Source organism: Rhamphochromis longiceps, linkage group LG13, assembly GCF_057381845.1.
Source record: "Rhamphochromis longiceps isolate RC_006_pf linkage group LG13, R_longiceps_female_GT1.1, whole genome shotgun sequence".
Classification (NCBI taxonomy): Eukaryota; Metazoa; Chordata; class Actinopteri; order Cichliformes; family Cichlidae; genus Rhamphochromis; species Rhamphochromis longiceps.
The window spans coordinates 27,759,555-27,773,950 of record NC_140569.1 but is presented as its reverse complement, the minus strand read 5'-3'; positions in this window follow the sequence as shown (position 1 = coordinate 27,773,950).

Sequence of the window (14,396 nt, the reverse complement as noted above, 5' to 3'; positions counted from 1 at the left end):
TGCCAAAGGGAGGGAAAACAAATTTAATTTAAACGCAGAGGAGCTTATACAACCATCCAATCACAGTTAACTTTATTAAGGAAAGCCCCTCCTCTCAGAGCGCGACAGGCAGTGGAGCGCTCTGGAAGGTCAAGCCAAAGGGGCACGAAAAGACACACTGAAGGCGCTCGTTCAAGTTCCTGCGCCATGGATGGAGCAGAAGATAAAAATTTGTGTGCGTCTGCGACTTACACAGTTAGCACACGTTCGAAGAGATACAAAAAGCAGAGACTGGATGATCTAGATTGCACTAAGCCAACGACGTCAGCAGTTAGACATGAAGGTGAGTATAATGCTAGCTAGCTAGCTACCGAGCCATTTGGCTGCTAGCTACAGTGGCTAACTAACATCACATAACATGTGAATAGCTCTATTACTATTGGTTATTCCAAACGATTGATATCACTTAGTTGTATATTTTTAATTTTGTTTATGTGCATCATTAAATTTATATTAAACACCCTGGTAAGGCAGTACACATAAGAATTATTTGCCTTGTTTTAGAAATGTCTGAACCACCACATGTGCACAGCAAATTCAAAAGTGTTACATTTTTTGGTGTTAATAGTCTCCTTGCAAAAGTAGAGTTAATTTTACTCTAAGCAGAGTCACATTCTTTTAATGTAACTCTGAGGTGTAAAATGATAGTAGTTAAAATCGAGTGTTAAAAATGACTCTTTCTCTGTCAAATCTGGAGGTGTTACAATGGAAACATTAACTCCTGACCTCTTAACTCTGAACTCCTAGACGGGCTATGACACCAATAGAGTAAATTCACAGACTCCGCCCCCAGCACGGCTCCAATCGAAGCTGAAGTGAAGCCGTTTCAGAACATTTTGCTCTACATATTTGAATTGTTTGCCATGCTTGGTAAGTCATTTTTTCAAAGATTGTTTCAATTATTATTATGAGCTTTTACTTCTGTGGCTCTTTGGAGTTGAGACAAAGCTGTGTGAAAGGCATTAGCCATGTTGCTCGCTGATAGCATAATATTCTGTTTTAGCTAGCTGAAAGGTATTGTTAGCGGGCAAATACCACAGCCTTGAAAAAAGCTTGCATGTGAATTTTCAGTCAAACTTTTGGTCAAACACACCTAAAACAATGTCTAGAATGTGAAATGTTGGTATAATGGTGCTACTTGAAGCCTGAAAACGATCGCCCATAAAAAAAACGAGCAAACAGCAGTAGCTGACGTCCTGACTGGATTCTACGTTAGCATAGATCCCTCCAGAGTTTTGTGCACACGGTTTAGGTAAAAATGAAAAAGGTTGAGGTTTTACATTTAGTTCAGTATTACCTGTTGCCTGTGTCGTTGTCTTTTGGGAAAATACTTTACACAAGTAGTGGCTCAAAGAGGATTCCTTTTTTTTTTTTTTTACTGTGCTGCAATTGTTTACTGGATTATTTGTGCCATTAATTAGTGTCAACTAATTTTTATTCAATCTCCGCACAGGATATGCTTGTGAAGATGGAATATGGGGGAGAGCAGAAGTGCGTTGAAGTTCCACAAAGGGATGAATGAAGGACATGCATATTGTATGCATATTTATTCTGAACTGTGCACCACAATTTCAAAACATTTTCTGAAAGATGTAACAGTATACATGTTCTCACTTTCATTAGAATTTTGTTTATCAAAAGGTCTGACATGGTAAATGCAAATAACAGCCGCAAGTTGCCGACCCCTGACCTAGTTGTTGTGGCACAATAAAAGATTAAAGCACTTTTAAAACAATATGATATGTTGGGGGGTTTATTTTGGACAATGTATGAAGTGGCCCGAAAATGTTTAATATATACTTGTATGAAATAAGTGATGAGAATGCTGTTATTTACATTTACCATGTCAGACCTTTTGATAAACAAAATTCTAATGAAAGTGAGAACATGTATACTGTTACATCTTTCAGAAAATGTTTTGAAATTGTGGTGCACAGTTCAGAATAAATGTTTTTCAAAAACCATTGCATCTTTTTAGTAAATGTTTATTTCCAAAAGAAATTTCTAGAAGTTCAGAACAGTAAAATTCCTGCTTTTTAGAATGAATTAGAAGATAACTCTTACGTAGTTAAACTAAAATACTCTTTGAGAGTTAATATATAAACTCTTAACACCAAGTGTTAAATTATCAACTCCAGACAGATTTGGTGTTTAACACTAAATCAGAGTTAACGTACCAACTCTCCAAAAAGAGTTAAATTAACACTCTCTGGTGTGGACCCATATAGACACTTTAATAGTGTTGAAATCAAATCCGACAGTGTTAATTTGGACATGCTGGATTTGCTGTGTGTATATAACATAATTTTTACAAAGTGGCTTTTTATAAATTCAAGTTGTAACTGTTTTTAATCAATATTTTATTTGAGTTTCCCAAGTTTAGATTATAAATTATTTTAGTATTGTAATTTAATAATTGTTTGTTCTTTAGATTCTTCTTCTAATCCTGCCCCTACTGCAACTGCCCTTCTTAACAAGGAGTGAGAGAAACTGACTTTTCTTAAGCAGAAACTGGAGCGCGACACCCTGATGGACCACTGGGACGCTTATTTAAGGACATACAAAAAATATTTCCAGTTTGAACCAGTCTGGCATGAACTTTTTTTGGAGTGGGTGACTGTTTGGTGTTTTAAAAAACACATTTAATGTTACATGTGTTACTCTTACAATACATTTTTGACAGTAGTTAAATGTTATTTCAAGCACTGATTGTAATTTAGGTCTAAGTGTTATAAATGGTGACATTATACATTTAAGACTCACTTTTGGCAATTATAAATGTTTATTAGTGATTAATAAATGGTGTTATGCTTTACACTTTACAATAAGGCTCCCATTTGGCATTTATAAATGTTTATTAGTCCTTAATAAATGTTGACATGTTTTAAACTTTACGACAAAGCTATCGTTTGTCATTTATAATGTTTAGTAGTCATTAATAAATGGTGTTATGCTTTACACTTTACAATAAGGCTCCCATTTGGCATTTATAAATGTTTATTAGTCCTTAATAAATGTTGACATGTTTTAAACTTTACGACAAAGCTATCTTTTGTCATTTATAATGTGTAGTAGTCATTAATAAATGGTGTCATGCTTTACACTTTACAATAAGGCTCCCATTTGGCATTTATAAATGTTTATTAGTCATAAATAAATGGTGTCATGCTTTACACTTTACAATAAGGCTCCCATTTGGCATTTATAAATATTTATTATTCATTAATAAATGGTTTTATGCTTTACACTTTACAACAAAGCTCCGATTGATAGTTGTGGATATTTATAATGCATTTCTGAAGTACAATTTTATATGATAAAAAATATGTTTACAAATGCTGATTGTGCTTACAGGATAGGAACTTAGTCTGAAATGTTTAATATAGCAACTCTAGATGAAATATATAGGTGAACACATTTGGCTCACTATTTGGCAAGAAACCGGTCAGTTTTTTTCCTCTTTCTCACCCTTAACTAATGCATAATAAACCATTAATAATGGTTTATAAAGCATTTACAGATTAATTAATAATATAGCTATAAACTATTTATTAGCATCTATAAGGGGAGCCTTATTGTAAAGTGGTACCCAATAAGGTGTGTGTGCCAATTGTAAACAGCATTCCGATTGCAATAAAGAAAAGACACCAATTTTTAGGTGATCGATGGCTCTGTGTAATACCAGTGACGCACTGCTTCTATAAACTGGGAGTTAGGATGGGTAAAACATATGATTTTCTAACACCTAGTTCAGGGGTCAGCAACCTTTAACACCCAAAGAGCCATTTGGACCCGGTTTCCACGCAAAAGAAAACACTGGGAGCCGCAAATACTTTTTGACATCTAAAACGAAGATAACACTGTATATATTGTTTTTTACCTTTATTCTTTGTGTGAACAACTAAAGTGTGTTGCTTATGAAATCCATGAAGTGCTACAGAGAAAATTACACTTTATTTATGTAATTAACACATTTTGAACTCTTAAAGAAATATAACAAAAGGAAAGACACCCAGCTGAACTAAAATGATCCATGTAGCAAACAAAAACTGTTGTGAGCCACCAACCTTATATCACCTTTGGGCTTTTGGAGCCTTGACCTGACTTTTAAAAAATAATTGGAAAACAAGCACTATGCTGCTAAAAGATGAAAAATAGATATTTGCAAAATTCTGCCTAAATATGTATTTTACCTGGTTAATGTGTGCGGCGGGGCGTGGTCTGCAGCGCAGCTGCAGGGAAGGCGGACGCACCTGAGCGGGACCTGCAATCACGCCTCGCGCCTTAACGTCTGTGCGATCTATGCTGTTGTGTTGTCGGGCTGTGAGCTGAAAAGCTACAGCCGGCTGTATGTGTACAGCCATGTGTGAAAAGTGGTCGATAAAGAAATGATGAAAAGCATGTTCGTGCAAACATCGTCGGGTCTGCCGTGGTATGTTTACAATAGGACTTCTGCTCCTGAACCTCTGCGCACAGCGTCTGCAAATCGGGGCTGTACAAAGTCACTTTCATCTTTACGCAGGACTGTAAGCTGTCATCTGTATTTAGTATTAGTATTTATTTATTTATTGTCATTGTCAAGAACAATGAAATTGCGTTTGGGGCTTCCATACAACCCAAAAAAAAGAAGAAAATAATAAATACCCCTTAAAACCCAAGTGTACATATTTAACCCAGTGTGACTCCAATGCAATAAGACAATCCTTAGCAATAATGTTCGTAGAAATTCAGACAAAGACCTGAGAAACATGACAAAATACAACAATGCAACCCATTCAATATTATTGTACTGTGAGATATGATATCAGATATGATAGTTATCTATTTAAGAAAGAGGGGGGGGGGGGGGGGGGGGGCAGGAGGGGGAAGAGAATAAAGATATGATGCACCAATGCAGACCAGTTCATTGCTATTAAGAAGTTGGATATGGTTATTGTCCGTGAGAGGGGGGCAGAGAGTTCAGGAGCCTCACAGCCTGTGGATACAGGCTGTTGGCCAGTCTGGATGTTCTGGCCTGTATAGACCTGTACCTTCTCCCTGAGGGCAGCAGATGGAAAAGGTGGCGCGCAGGGTGATGTTGGTCCTGCAGGATACTGTGCACCCTCCTCAGACAGCGAGTGGGGAAGATATTACTGATCTCTGGCAACTTGTTCCAATAATTCTGCCAGCTTCTTTCACCACCCGCTGGAGTGCTTGCTGATCGGCCTTGGTGCAGCTGGGGAACCACACTAGAAATCCATACGTCAGAACGCTGCTGATGGCACAGTTGTAGAAGTTCAACATCAGAGATCTGGGAATGTGTGCGCTCCGCAGTCTCCTCAGGTAGTAGAGGCGCTGTTGGGCCTTCCGTACAACTGAGGTGATATGGTTGCCCCAGGACAGGTCCTCGGTCACAGTTACCCCCAAGAATTTAAAACTGCTCACCCTCTCCACCGCCTCACTGCCAATGAAGAGAGGCAGATGGTTGTTATGGCCCCTCTTCCGGAAATCTACAATGATCTCCTTGGTCTTTTTGGTGTTTAAGACCAAGTTATTGTCGTGGCACCATGACTCTAGTTGTTGCACCTCTGTCCTATAGTTTGTCTCATCATTGTTGGATATAAGTCCGAGCACTGTAGTGTCATCTGCAAACTTAACAATGAGATTGGACGCGCAGGAGGAAATACAGTCATGGGTGAAGAGAGTGTATAGCCGAGGGCTCAGAACACACCCCTGAGGGGCACCGGTGTTGACCACAAGGGTGGAAGAGGTGTTCTTACCCACTCTGACACTCTGTCTACGGTTAGTGAGGAAGTCCACAATCCAGTTGCACAGAGAGGAGTTAAGTCCCAGTTGGTGGAGTTTGGGACGGAGTTTGTATGGCCGGATGGTATTAAAAGCCGAGCTGTAGTCTACAAAGAGGAGCCGTGCATAGGTGTTCCTGTGTTCCAAGTGCTTCAGTAATGTGTGCAGCACTGTGGCGATCGCATCCTCGGTTGACCGGTTCTCCCTGTATGCAAACTGGTGCGAGTCCAGGGATGGTGGAAAAGCAGCTCTGATGTGTTTAATGACCAGTCTCTTCAGGCATTTGGCGGGAATGGGGGTGAGTGCCACAGGTCTGAAATCGTTCAGACATGTGACATTTGACTGTTTTGGGATGGGAACGATGGTTGCTGCTTTGAAACAGGATGGTACCAGTGAACAGGACAACGAGGTGTTATATATAGAGGTGAAGACGTCCGCCAGGTCCGCAGCACAGTCTTTTAGCACCCGGCCCAGCACTCCATCCGGCCCGGCCGCCTTCCTGGTGTTAATGCTCCGGAACACACGCCTCAGCTCATGAGTGCTCAGGACCGGAGCAGGGTCGGTTGAGGGGAGAGGGGACAGAACAGGGTCGGTGTTCTCCCTGTCAAAACGGGCATAAAAGAGATTTAGATCCTCAGCCAGAGTAGAACTGTCGGCTGAGGGTGATGGTGTTCTTCTTTTGTAGTCCGTGATAGCCCTGATGCCCTCCCAGACCTGCCTTGGGTTTGTGTTGTTCTCAAACCTGGCCTCGATACGCCTCCTGTGCTGCTGCTTGGCAGTCTTGATGCCTCTTCTCAGGTTGGCCCTGGCAGCACTGTATGCCTCCTGGTCCCCGGATTTGAAAGCGTTGTTCCTTGTTCGAATAAGTTGTTGAACTCCGTGTGTCATCCAGGGTGGATTATTAGGGAACACACGGAATCGTTTCCAAGTTGTTACATTGTCCACACAGAAACAGATGTAGTCCAAGACAGTGGAGGTGTAACTGTCCAATGCGACACGATTGTCAGTGTCCTGCACCTTGAATACATCCCAGTCTGTGCAGTGGAAACAGTCCTGAAGCATCGGAATAGCGTCCTGCGGCCATGTTCTCACGGTTTTGGTTGTAATCCCAGTGCTCTTGATCTTTTGTGTGTATATTGGGTGTAGCAGAAGGGAGAGATGGTCTGACAGACCCAGGTGGGGATAAGCCTGGGCTCTGTACGCATTCGCCATGTTGGTGTACACCTGGTCCAACGTTCTATCTCCTCTGGTAGCACACTTCACATTACGGTGGAAATTGTGAAGTACAGATTTCAGGTCCGCGTGGTTAAAATCCCCAGCCGCAATAAAGACACTGTCCGGGTGTGCTACCAGGCTGTTATTGATGCTGCTGCTCAATTGTGCTAACGCTAGCTTAGCATTAGCATCTGGTGGAATGTAAACAGCGCAGATGTAAACGGCAGAAAATTCCCGAGGGAGATAGAATGGACGGCACTTTAACACCAACAGTTCTACCTCTGTACTGCACAGTTTTTCCGTTACCGTGACGTTCGTGCACCAAAGGTTGTTAATATAGATGCACAGCCCCCCGCCAGTCTTCTTACCCGAGTCCGCAGACCTGTCGGCTCGATAGGCGGTGCGGCCTGCTAGATCGATAGCCGCATCGGGAATGGCGCTGTCCAGCCAGGTTTCAGTGAAAATCATGCACGAACAGTTATTAAAAGTCCGTCGAGTGGCGATCTGCAGTCGTATTTCATCCAGTTTGTAACGGATTGAACGGGCGTTGGAGAGGAATATGATCGGGAGTGGTGGTTTAAACGGACTAGTCTTTAGCCGTGCCCACAGGCCTCCCCGCTTGCCTCTCTTCTGCCTCCGCTCGCAACGTCTCCTCCTGCGGCTTGCTGTTGCGGGTAGCCCCGGGGGTTGCTTAACGATCTCCGGGGGGATGAGATACGCGGATGTTAGTTGAAGATCTCCACGGCTTAGTTGTAGTAGATCATCTCTGTTGTATTGAAGTAACCCCAGACTGTGTGAAATAATACACAGTACCACCAAAAGTGTAGGAGCTCCGGGCCGCTGCGTCTGTGCGCGCCGCCATCTGTGAGGCGTGAGCGGTGTTTGTTTTTAACATAGTTCACGGTGGAGAACAGCTGCTGACATAATGTCGATCCGAAGATCCATAATTGGCCTACCTGGGGTTGAAAGTCTTGATAAATGCATGGCGTTTTGGCTTCCGCGAGTGTGACGCTTATTTTGAGTGATGAAAAAATAATAGAATATAATTTTATTTTTATATTTCAATATTACAATAATCTTACAATTTAGAACTACAAGTTAAAAAAGAACTAACATAAATAAAATACACTTCAGCTAAATACTTCTAATTTATTTTCCCAAACCACGCGGAGCCGCACTATAAAGACTAAAGAGCCGCATGCGGCTCCGGAGCCGCAAGTTGCCGACCCCTGACCTAGTTGTTGTGGCACAATAAAAGATTAAAGCACTTTTAAAACAATATGATATGTTGGGGGGTTTATTTTGGACAATGTATGAAGTGGCCCGAAAATGTTTAATATATACTTATCAGTTAACATAAAACTAGTTACATTTTTTTTTTACTAATTTTCAAAGTATGTGTTTACAGCTATCACTCCAAAAATAATGATACAAAAGCTTTTCTACTTTTTTATTTCAATCTTTTGTGTGGTGTGAGGTGACAGGGCTTCCATTGGTCAGTTTCAACACTAGGAAACTATAGTTAGCAAGGTGGCTAACATACTATATTGTTTTCCACCTTTTTAGCAACTAAACAGCTAGCCAGTTACAGTTGCATTCATGACAGGGCCATAAACACAACAGCTAAATTCCTCCTTCTCCTGCTGTCATTCTCAGGCTTTGTGGGAAGGCATTAGGATAACACGGGGCTACTGGGAATCTGCCGAAAAAGCAGAGAATCACTTGGCAGCAAAGCATTGAGGTTCGTTTAAACCTCCATTACTATCCACAGCCCCAACAAGACATGAGACAAACAGAGGCCTGAGTGGAATTTCAAATGTTGAGGTGAGCTGTGAAATTGGATAAAGCTGCTTAACAACTTGGACAGCTTACACCTCCCTCACAACAAACTAGTTTACAAGGCATAAAGTCTCTACTCCACCATCCACTCTCTGCCATCTCTGACTGGATTTCCAACTTTTCTATTCTTAGAAAAATTGGCATGTAACAGAATATAGGTTTGAGATGTAGGCAATCCAAGGATTTAAGCTGCTGAAAGTAGTAGAACTGCCCATTTTCATGTCAAATCTTTCTTTTCTTTTAATTGAGAGAGTGGATAGTTTAATAATTTGGGTAAACTGGCTTGAGCTTTCAGTAAACATGACAAAAGCATTTCTCTTGAGCATTAAGTAAGAATTCATACCCAAGCCTAACTCTAATTTAGCTATTGCTTTTGGTCTGCACTCTAAATTCTGTTGGATACCAATAGGTATCTTGAAGCCTCCACTTGCATGAGGCAGATGTAACTGCAACACTCTGAAAGGTGATACCAATACCAAATGCTCTCCACTACCGGATATAATACAAAATGCTATAGAAAACCTAAAAACCTGTTTGGTAGCTCAATTTATGTTCACATCTTATCAAAGACATCCAAATGGCACAACACTGGTAACCCCCAACCCCCCCAAAACACTGCAGAAATCCCATAGGTGAAGTGTTATCCAGTGTTTTACAGGTATGCAAACAAACCAGGGGAAGCAGGTGAAGACAGAACCCAGATTTTTACTAGACAATGAGACAACAAGACAACTGATGCACAGTGAAGTGCGGCTATAAATCCTGAGGGAGTTGATTAGGAAGTGCATGCATTGGAGCAGAGAGGCAGGTCAGGTGATAAACTAGCAGGAAACAGGGCAACTGGGAGCTTTTTTCATGTGGAAAACGAGACAAGAAGTTGAAATGAATGACACGAACAAAAACTGAGACACCAAAGCTGTTGTTTCTCTATCAAAACTCATGCAGGTACAAAGAGATTCAGATGGTTCTTTGTCGTCAGCTGCTGCACCCCTATTAATCAAGTCCAGGCAACTGTTTCGGAGCAGATTGTTCAGGGAGTTGCCAGTTTTTCCGCTATCATGGATGTTCATGATCTGAGAAGTAATCAGTCTTTCTGTTTGACGTGCTCTGTATCCCAATGCCACTTTCAAAGTGAAGTTATCCGATTTCACAGACAAGTTACCATACTTGACAGCGCCAATAAACACTGTATTTTGCAATATTGTAGTTGCTGTACTCTGTGACCTGAAGATATATTTGCAGAGAGATATATAATAAGTTGCCCTGGGTCTACCCCAAATTTTATTAATGAAGCTCCTCACAGCTCTCAGTGAGTCTTCATTTCAAACATGTTTAGATTTATGCCAACAGCTTCCTGTTTGTCTAAGTAATTCATGTTTAATTGATGCTGACAACCCAAAACATTTATTAATCATCATTCAGAAAAGAAGAACAAATACGATACCTTCTGTGTACAAACAGCCAAACTTTGTTCAGTTATTTTCAGATTTCTCAGATTTCTTGACCTACTTAAAAAAAAAAAGATGCAAGAGGGAGAAATAATATAATTGGCTGCATAAAAGTGGGTCACCGATTGAGCTTTGAAGAGTCATTTTATGGTGTTTTTGAGTCGTGGCGTGCCTTTAACGTGAACTTTCCCGATGTTCTCCCGCTCAATCTTTGGCTTTGATTAGGCCTTGTTTTTAAAAGGAGTAGGCGTTTAGTGCATTTCATGGTGCTGAAGAAAGAAGAAGTGGACTCCCAGCAGGAGGGATGCGTGTTACCAGAGGAACATTGCGAGGATATGGTGTTACTCTCTTCAATGTGGGGAAACTCATTAGTCGCATAATTTGCCAACATGTACACAGCAAATCCAGCATGTCCAAATTAACACTGTCGGATTTGATTTCAACACTATTAAAGTGTCTATATGGGTCCACACCAGAGAGTGTTAATTTAACTCTTTTTGGAGAGTTGGTACGTTAACTCTGATTTAGTGTTAAACACCAAATCTGTTCAGGAGTTGATAATTTAACACTTGGTGTTAAGAGTTTATATATTAACTCTCAAAGAGTATTTTAGTTTAACTACGTAAGAGTTATCTTCTAATTCATTCTAAAAAGCGGGAATTTTACTGTTCTGAACTTCTAGAAATTTCTTTTGGAAATAAACATTTACTAAAAAGACGCAATGGTTTTTGAAAAACATTTATTCTGAACTGTGCACCACAATTTCAAAACATTTTCTGAAAGATGTAACAGTGTACATGTTCTCACTTTCATTAGAATTTTGTTTATCAAAAGGTCTGACATGGGTGAGCTGGTAAATGCAAATAACAGCATTCTCATCACTTATTTCTTCAATACAATATGCATGTCCTTCATTCATCCCTTTGTGGAACTTCAGCGCACTTCTGCTCTCCCCCATATTCCATCTTCACAAGCATATCCTGTGCGGAGATTGAATAAAAATTAGTTGACACTAATTAACGGCACAAATAATCCAGTAAACAATTGCAGCACAGTAAAAAAAAAAAGGAATCCTCTTTGAGCCATTACTTGTGTAAAGTATTTTCCCAAAAGACAAAGACACAGGCAACAGGTAATACTGAACTAAATGTAAAACCTCAACCTTTTTCATTTTTACCTAAACCGTGTGCACAAAACTCTGGAGGGATCTATGCTAACGTAGAATCCAGTCAGGACGTCTGCTACTGCTGTTTGCTCGTTTTTTTTTTTTTTTTTTATGGGAGATCGTTTTCAGGCTTCAAGTAGCACCATTATACCAACATTTCACATTCTAGACATTGTTTTAGGTGTATTTGACCAAAAGTTTGACTGAAAATTCACATGCAAGCTTTTTTTCAAGGCTGTGGTATTTGCCCGCAAACAATACCTTTCAGCTAGCTAAAACAGAATATTATGCTATCAGCGAGCAACATGGCTAATGCCTTTCACACAGCTTTGTCTCAACTCCAAAGAGCCACAGACGTAAAAGCTAATAATAATAATTGAAACAATCTTTGAAAAAATGACTTACCAAGCATGGCAAACAACTCAAATATGTAGAGCAAAATGTTCTGAAACGGCTTCACTTCAGCTTCGATTGGAGCCGTGCTGGGGGCGGAGTCTGTGAATTTACTCTGTTGGTGTCATAGCCCCTGTAGGAGTTCAGAGTTAAGAGGTCAAGAGTTAATGTTTCCATTGTAACACCTCCAGATTTGACAGAGAAACACTCATTTTTAACACTCGATTTTAACTACTATCATTTTACACCTCAGAGTTACATTAAAAGAATGTGACTCTGCTTAGAGTAAAATTAACTCTACTTTTGCAAGAAGACTATTAACACCAAAACATTTAACACTTTTGAATTTGCTGTGTACAGATGAAAAAATTATGCAGTGCTGCGGTAGTCTAAACTAAATCTGTCCTCTCCTCCCACAGGAAGGATTTGTCTGCTAACAGCTGCACCAGTTAGATGAGGCTGAGAGACATTTGACTCGGCACCATTTGTCGCCTGCTCATGATATTCCCCTTCCCTTCTAATGACTAGTCTTTTGTCATCTCTCTGGTCATGTAAGCTGTTATATATGGTCTTTTGCATTTATAACACCACTGCAGCTAAATCTGACTGTGGTTCTTCTTCTTCTTCTTCTTCTTTTTTGTGGCGTTACAGAAAAAACAGCTGCTGTGTCCTGCGGCAGAGTTTGTACTGAGAGATTATACAGTGCGCCTCTCTGGCACTTGACAGGGCTTTGTAGTCTCCCACACATTTCTGGATAATATGGCAGACTTGCTAATCTGACATGGTGTACACCCCTGTCACCTGATCACTGGCAGAATCCTGATATTAAAAAGACAGCATCCCAATGTGAGCGAGACAGACGGTGAAAGAGACAGACGGTGAAAGAGAGACACAATGCATTTGAGGAGGGAAGAAAAAAAATGGAATGAATTCCCAGACAGATGGTGCATGCATGATAGATGAGCAATACAAGGCAATACATTTTACACTTGGTGCAGGCTTAAACAGACTTAAATCTGCCCATTGCAATGAACTGATAACGTGAGTAACAAGCTCTTATAAACTTCACATACAGTAAATAACAGACTCCTCAAAATGCAGCAATATTCTACTTATAGGTTCCAGGCTCGAGGAGAATATGTGTGTAGATAGGAGCAGTACGCGACATTTATTTTTGATTTGTTTTGACAAACACTGAAACAGTACAATCTCCTATAGAAGACAATCATATGTCTGATTATGTGCTGAAAATTCACAGTAGAGATGTTTTTTTTCCTCAGACATACTTTTGTGTTACATTCAATACATCTTCAATCTCTTCTCATTCATCGTTAAAAAAAACTAAAGTCTGGGAGGTCGAGACCTACTACAGCCGGGAGGAACACCGCTTTCCCGGCACATCGTGCCTCGACCTCCCGGTCGGCTTCGAGCTGGCGGCTTCCGAAGAATGAGGCTAAAACCTTTGCGAGATCTCGCAAAACTTTTGCGAGATCCCAAGTTTGTTTTGCGAAATCTCACAAAAGTCCGTCTTAATTTTTTTCTTCTCCCATGTCCCCTGCGGGGCTCTGTACTGTTCCACTTGAACAACGTATTGTTGTTGCAGTTAGCAATTAGCCTATAGCTTATCGTTCACTCAAAAGGCGCGATGGGTGCTTTGACTTAAGAAAATTTTCGACTTACAAAAGACCCTCAGGAACGAATTAATTTCGTAAGTCGGGGTTCCACTGTATTTGGAGAAAAAATCCATTCATTCCCCGATATTGTTTTTTTCCTTTCAGACACATGAAACATCAGGAGATTTTCCTTACTAGTTATGTGACCTTACTAAGAAACTATTACAATGCAGTTTAAAAATAATTTTGTTACATTGTCACAAGTTGTGGATTACTCGTTTACGCTCTGCCACACTCTGTTGTTGTGTTTGAGGTGTTCCAAGTACATTGCTAACAGGAAAGCTGCAGTGTGTCCTGGGGTGGACAAACTATGGAACATAAACACTCGAATCATTGTTTCTCCCATTTCGTCTTTACTTGCAATAAAAATAAATAAATTTAAGAGCCTTTTTAAATGCTGATAAGATATCTTGGCATATAGCCGATATATCGGGCTTCATTAGCAATTCTTTGGACCTATAGCCAAAGCTATACTATGTTCTGATTTTGGATTTGGAATTTAATGTATATAAAGGCTAATTCTACTCACTTATACATTATCCTGTTTTGAATGTAGAAAATTGTTTTTTGTTGTAAAATCTAATATTCATGCAACAAAGTATAGTAACTTAGCAGCTAGTGTGAATTTGCTTAGGTAGCAGGTTGTATAAACAGACACTATGGGTTTAGCACAGGTATAAATATCTGCTAATCAGAGTTAACATGAACTGAAATATCATTAAGATAATTTAATGGGTTAACTTAAAGGGTGAATTAATACCTAAATTCGACCTGTCTATAGACCTGTTGATCATACTACAGTGCAAACATGCTTATATCTGCCCTAAATCTGTGCATTTT